Source organism: Schistocerca americana, chromosome 8, assembly GCF_021461395.2.
Source record: "Schistocerca americana isolate TAMUIC-IGC-003095 chromosome 8, iqSchAmer2.1, whole genome shotgun sequence".
Taxonomy (NCBI): domain Eukaryota; kingdom Metazoa; phylum Arthropoda; class Insecta; order Orthoptera; family Acrididae; genus Schistocerca; species Schistocerca americana.
In genome coordinates, this window is record NC_060126.1 from 100144418 (window position 1) to 100150322 (window position 5905).

A 5905-nucleotide genomic window follows, 5' to 3' on the forward strand; every position below is an offset into this window, starting at 1 on the left:
GCATCTTTCTTGTCCTCTGTCGTCTGTTGTCATGTCCATTGTTTGTTTTTATTCTATGTTGGTGTTTGAAGTTTTGGAAAAAGGGACCAATGACCGTAGCAGTCTGGTCCCTTTAATCCCACAAACCAACCAACCAACCCATCAACTTGTGCTTCTGCCCTTGCGTCACGGTATCTGTAAATGGGGCGTTATAGGGTTCACTGTGGTGTGTAGTGAACGACAGGGCTTTCCCTTGCATCCGCCGTTTGAGGGTGCGAAAGGCTGGGGGATCATTCTCTGAAGCTGAGGCTCGGAGCATAGTACTCGACGAAGTGCTCGGCAATCGTGTTTGTGTCGGTAGATAACACGCCATCGATGTTAACACCAGGGACCCCTGTTGGGGTCTGGTACCCAAAACCACATTTGATCCATGTCCCGACCTGGGAAGGTGACATATGGCACCCAACGGTCGAGACATACCTCTCCAAACACTCTTGTTTTCGTCTTTTTTTTTAGAAGCTGGTGAAAGCAGGCATGGAGCCATTTAAAGGCTATGAGGTGCTCTAGGGAAGGGTGCCGCTTATGTCGCTGTAGAGCTCGCCGACCACCAGTGGACTGTCATTCGCCTGGGTCCCCTTAAAGACCGAGGGATCGCGTTTTCCGCCGCAAAAGCAATCGTTGTACTGACCTGCTCAACGACAACATCGATGGCACCATGTGGGGGAGATTCAATGGTGACAGCAGAGGTGCAGGCTTTCCAGTCTGTCTTTTTTAAAGCCCATCTTGGGTAGGTGTCCGTGGAGAACGAGGAGGTCAGTCCACTATCCTATCATCAGGAACACTTCATACTGCTGTCATAGAAGCATTGGCGATATGTGATGTTGCGTGATCCTGCATGAAATATCCGTACATATTTTCGTTACGTGTTGGTTCTCGAAAAAAAAGAATTGTTTACATACCTGCCAGAACGTATTGTTTCGTGGAACAAGACTGGTCCAATAACTGCACACCACACTCGTGTTTTCACATCATGCAGAGGTTGTTGACAAAATTCATGAGGATTATCAGAGCTCCAACGTCGATTGTTCGGAGAACTTACGTAAACTGAAAAATGCAGCCATGCTTCATCAGAAAAAAGCATCATCTCAGAAACAACTTCCCCATCGTGCACAGACTGTAACAACGAGTTGCAATAACGACATTGGGCAACAGTATCTGAGTTCCTCAGTTGATGCTTTACCATTATTTTGTATGGTTTCAATTTCAGTTTGTGCACAGCTCTGTGGGCAGATGCTGTTGACACACCAGTCCTCCTCGAACTTCTTTCCAAGGCTTCCCATGTCTCGTCTAATTTATTTTCGGTTAAAACACTAGGTCCTCTAGGCCTCTGTTCGTGTAACACAGATGCAGTACCTTGAAAATTCTTCACTAATCACTAATATGCGTATTTTCGAATCATTGGGAACACGTACACCAGGAAATCTTCGTATGAATTCAAGCCCACACTGCACAGTTCAACACAAGAAACACTTGTTGATCCTTCGTGTATATCATACCGAATAGATACTCGACAGGAAACTCAAAACACCCGAACACTCAGTCGCACAGTATAGAAGGGTGTTTCTGTCTGAGGGTAGGGCCCAGCGACATACGGGCAGTGAAAGCCCCAGACTCGGTGCGGTTGCAATAATGACGCCTAGCAACAATATTTGAAGCTATTAAACTTAAAAAAAAAAAAAAAGAACAACTCAAAGTAAACCACCAGTACACTCAATCGCACAGTGTAGGGATCACGTGCTAAGTAATGGTGTCCAGAACTGCGCACAGCAACAACCGGCAGACGCAGTGTCAATAGCCAGCAAAATCGCCGCACGACTCGCGGACCCCTTCCGGATGTCTTCCGTGAGACAACCCGTATTTGAGCGCTCCATACACAAAAGGAAAGAACTATACATACCTAACAAACACCACAACGGACGATCAATTGGTTGGGTTTACAGGTCGGTGTCCATTTAAAATGTATATTCCTGACAAAGCAGAAAAGTACGGAATCAAGACAGTGATGTGCCGCGATGCAAAGACATTTTATGCGCTGAGTACGGAAGTGTATATAGGGAAGGGATCTACACCAGATAATATACCTGTGGCTCGATATTACTGTGAAAAACTCATTTCCTTTCATGCAGCAAATAGAAACTTAACTGTGGACAACGACCGTTGAAACAGCATAGAGTCTTTAAGAGAAGAAAATTATCGTAGTTCGTACGTTGAAAAAAATAAAATTCCACCATCGTTTCTCAGCATCAAGCAGAGAGAGCCAAATTCTGCAATGTTCTGTTTCAGTTATCACCCTACCCTGTTATCATGCTGCCCTCCAAAACAACTATGCATGAAAAAGGGGATGAACCAAATACAGTAGAACTCCCGGAAATTATTCAGTTTTATAACTATACCAAAGGACGTGTTGACATGCTAGACGAGTTCTGTCATTCGCATTCCTGTTCAAGGAAAACTTGTCGCTAGCCTCTCTGCCTATTGTACAACTTATTAAGCGTTACTGGATGCAACTCTATGTTATTGTTGAGAGGGAGCTCTGCAGATGATACGGAAATATTTCTGAACAGAAGATCTTACCTAAAGAGACTGGCATGAGACTATATGTGTTAAGATGTTTAGAAAAACCATATTTAAGAAGAGAACTCCTGCAAACCATCAGTCTTTTTTAGGTCTGTCAGAAGCAGCCCAAGGAGTTCCAGAATCCACAACATGTGATGTATTTTCTGCTCTAGAGCTTGAGAGACCAAAATCCAGATTTAAATATGCTATTTGTAAAAAATTTATTTGTTTGGATCATCAACGAAAAGTGTGTGATTCATGTCTTCAGTAGTGCCATTTTTTCTCTCTGGATATTTTTTCTTTTTTTCTTAAGTGCGATTTAAGTGTCTATTAAACACTGAAGTGCCAAAGAAACTGGTATAGGCATGCATATTCAAAGACAGAGATATTTAAACAGGTAGAATACGGGCCAGGTCGGCAACACCTATGGAACGCAAGTGCCTGGTCCAGTTGTTACATTGTATACTGCTGCTACAATGGCAAGTTATCAAGATATAAGTGAGTTTAAAGTGGTGGCATAGTTGGCGCACGAGTGATGGGACACAGCATCTCTGACGTAGCGATGAAGTAGGGATTTTCCACGACCATTACTCGAGTGTACTGCAAATATCGGGATTCCAGTAAAACATCAAATCTACGACATCGCTGCAGCCAGAAAAAGATCCTGCAAGAAAGGGGCCAAAAACAACTGAAGAGAAACGTTCAACATGACAGAGGTGCAACCCTTCCACAAATTACTGCATATTTCAATGTTAGGCCATCAACAAGTGTCAGCATGCAAACCATTAAACGAAACATCATCGACATGGGCTTTCAGAGCCGAAGGTCCACTCATGTACCCTTGGTGACTGCACAACACAAAGCTTTAGGTCTCGTCTGGGTGCGTCAACACAGACATTGAACTGTTGATTGCTGCAAACATCTTGGCCAATTGGACGAGTCTCGTTTCAAATTATATCGAGCAGATGGATGTGTAGGCGTACGGAAACAACCTCATGAATCCATGTCGGCATGTCAAGATGGTAGAGGCTCTGTAATACTGTGGGGCGTGTGCAGCTAGACTGATATGAGACCCCTGATGCATCTAGATACGACTCTGACAGGTCACACATACGGAAGTATTTTGTCTTATCACCTGCATCCATTCATATCCATCATGCATTCCGGCAGACATGTGCAATTCCAGTAAGACACACATCCAGAACTGCCACAGGAACACTCTTGTGACTTTAAACACTTTTGCTGCCCACCAAACACCCCAGACATGAACATTATTGAGCACATCTGAGATGCCTTGCAACGTACTGTTCAGAAGAGATCTCCACTCCCTCGTACTCTTACGGATTTACGGACAGCCCTGCAGTAGTCATGATGTCAGTTCCCTCCAGCACTACTTCAGATATTACTTGAGTCCATGCCATGTGTTGCGGCACATTGTGTGGTCGCGGGGCACCTGTATATTAGGAATGTGTACCAAATTCTTTGGCTCTTCAAGTGTATTATTTTGAATTAAAAACATTTACACATTTTAAAATACCGTTTTTGTCTTGGGTACACCAGTACCCCAGTGTAGCAACCCAAAGACCTTGAAACAATAACTACCCTTCCCAAGGGCACTGCAGACGCGGGATATTTTGAACCTGCGGCGGGACGCCATTGTAGTGGTAATAGTGTGGCGAGTTGAATTGTATTGTGGTTTGTAAAAACAGAGGTCGAACATTCTACATTCGTTGGTGTTTCTTGTGGACTGGCAAGACAGCCAATCCACAATGACGGGTAGCCGAAAGGCACGCGTTTAAGCTCACACAGGATGGCGTGAGGTCTGGAACAGGTCAGGGATATGAGACTAGCAAAAATAGTACGTATCTGTTGGAATACTTAACTTTAATCCATAATTGGTGAACATCGGTCTGACGGGACATGCATCACAAGATAAATAGCAAATGATAATGGCGCCTTGCTAGGTCGTAGCAAATGACATAGCTGAAGGCTCTGCTAACTTTCGTCTCGGCAAATGAGAGCGTAATTTGTCAGTGAACCATAGCTAGCAAAGTCGGCTGTACAACTGGGGCGAGTGCTAGGAAGTGTCTCTACACCTGCCGTGTGGCGGCGCTCGGTCTGCAATCACTGATAGTGGTGACACGCAGGTCCGACGTATACTAACGGGCCGCGGGCGATTTAAAGGCTACCACCTAGCAAGTGTGGTGTCTGGCGGTGACACCACAGTGTATGCATACAGTATTTTTTACGCATATTTGTACAGTTTACATACTCCAGTTTACAGAAGAAAACCGTGAAGAGCTGCGCAGCATTTAATTGTACAAATAAATTCCAGGAAGGAACCAATATTACCTTTCACAGGTACGTGGCTCTACTTAGAAGTTTTGAATGTTAATGCACATACCTGACAAAATTGTTTATAACATAATATTGGCACAATGGTCGTCCATTTATTGGCAGGTTTCCTGTTTCAAAACCACAGCAATTACCAAAGTATATACGAAGACAGTAATTTGTTCTCGAAAGAACAGTTACTGTTGATGACCGTGCAGCTTTTCCCTGGAATAAATGATGACTAACTGACAACCTCAGCTGCCGACAGGTGTTGTTGATATACCTCGATGTGGACAGCTGAAAATGTGTGCCCCGACCGGGACTCGAACCCGGGATCTCCTGCTTACATGGCAGACGCTCTATCCATCTGAGCCACCGAGGACACAGATGAATAGCGCGACTGCAGGGGCTTATCCCTGGCACGCTTCTCGTGAGACAGAAGTCGCGCTATTCATCTGTGTCCTCGGTGGCTCAGATGGATAGAGCGTCTGCCATGTAAGCAGGAGATCCCGGGTTCGAGTCCCGGTCGGGGCACACATTTTCAGCTGTCCACATCGAGGTATATCAACAACACCTGTCGGCAGCTGTGGTTGTCAGTTAGTAATCAATTACAAAAGTGGTTAAACGCTGTCAGGAGGGAAAGGTTTCCAACCAACAGAACATCATTTTTCATGTTCTGAACATTTCAAAGTAAGTTGTTTCCTTGCAAACTAAGTAAATTGCCGAAGGCTGAAAGATGATGCTGTTCCATCTCTCTTTCGTTTTCCGGACCATATACAGCAGAAGGTAAGTTATTTTTTTGAACAATATTTTAACTGCAGAACTTTTGAAGAGACTGATATGCAGGCATCAGGAGATTTGAGTTAGCAAATCTTTTATTGCTATGTAATGCAACTGGCTGTGTAATAATCTTGAACTGATTTCGCAACTTTTTTCGACTGATCTGTGTTTTCTTTCTTCTACGTATTTTCTGGCA

The 5905-nt window shown here is 44.2% G+C and overlaps 2 non-coding genes across 2 annotated transcripts; one reads left to right on the forward strand and one right to left on the reverse strand.

Annotated features, from left to right (window-relative positions):
* Window positions 1–5237: 5237 nt before the first annotated feature.
* Window positions 5238–5311, reverse strand: Trnat-ugu. Its single transcript has one exon. It is a non-coding gene; the product is annotated as a tRNA-Thr (tRNA).
* Window positions 5312–5389: 78 nt separating this feature from the next.
* Trnat-ugu lies at window positions 5390–5463 on the forward strand. The gene has a single exon. It is a non-coding gene; the product is annotated as a tRNA-Thr (tRNA).
* Window positions 5464–5905: the final 442 nt, after the last annotated feature.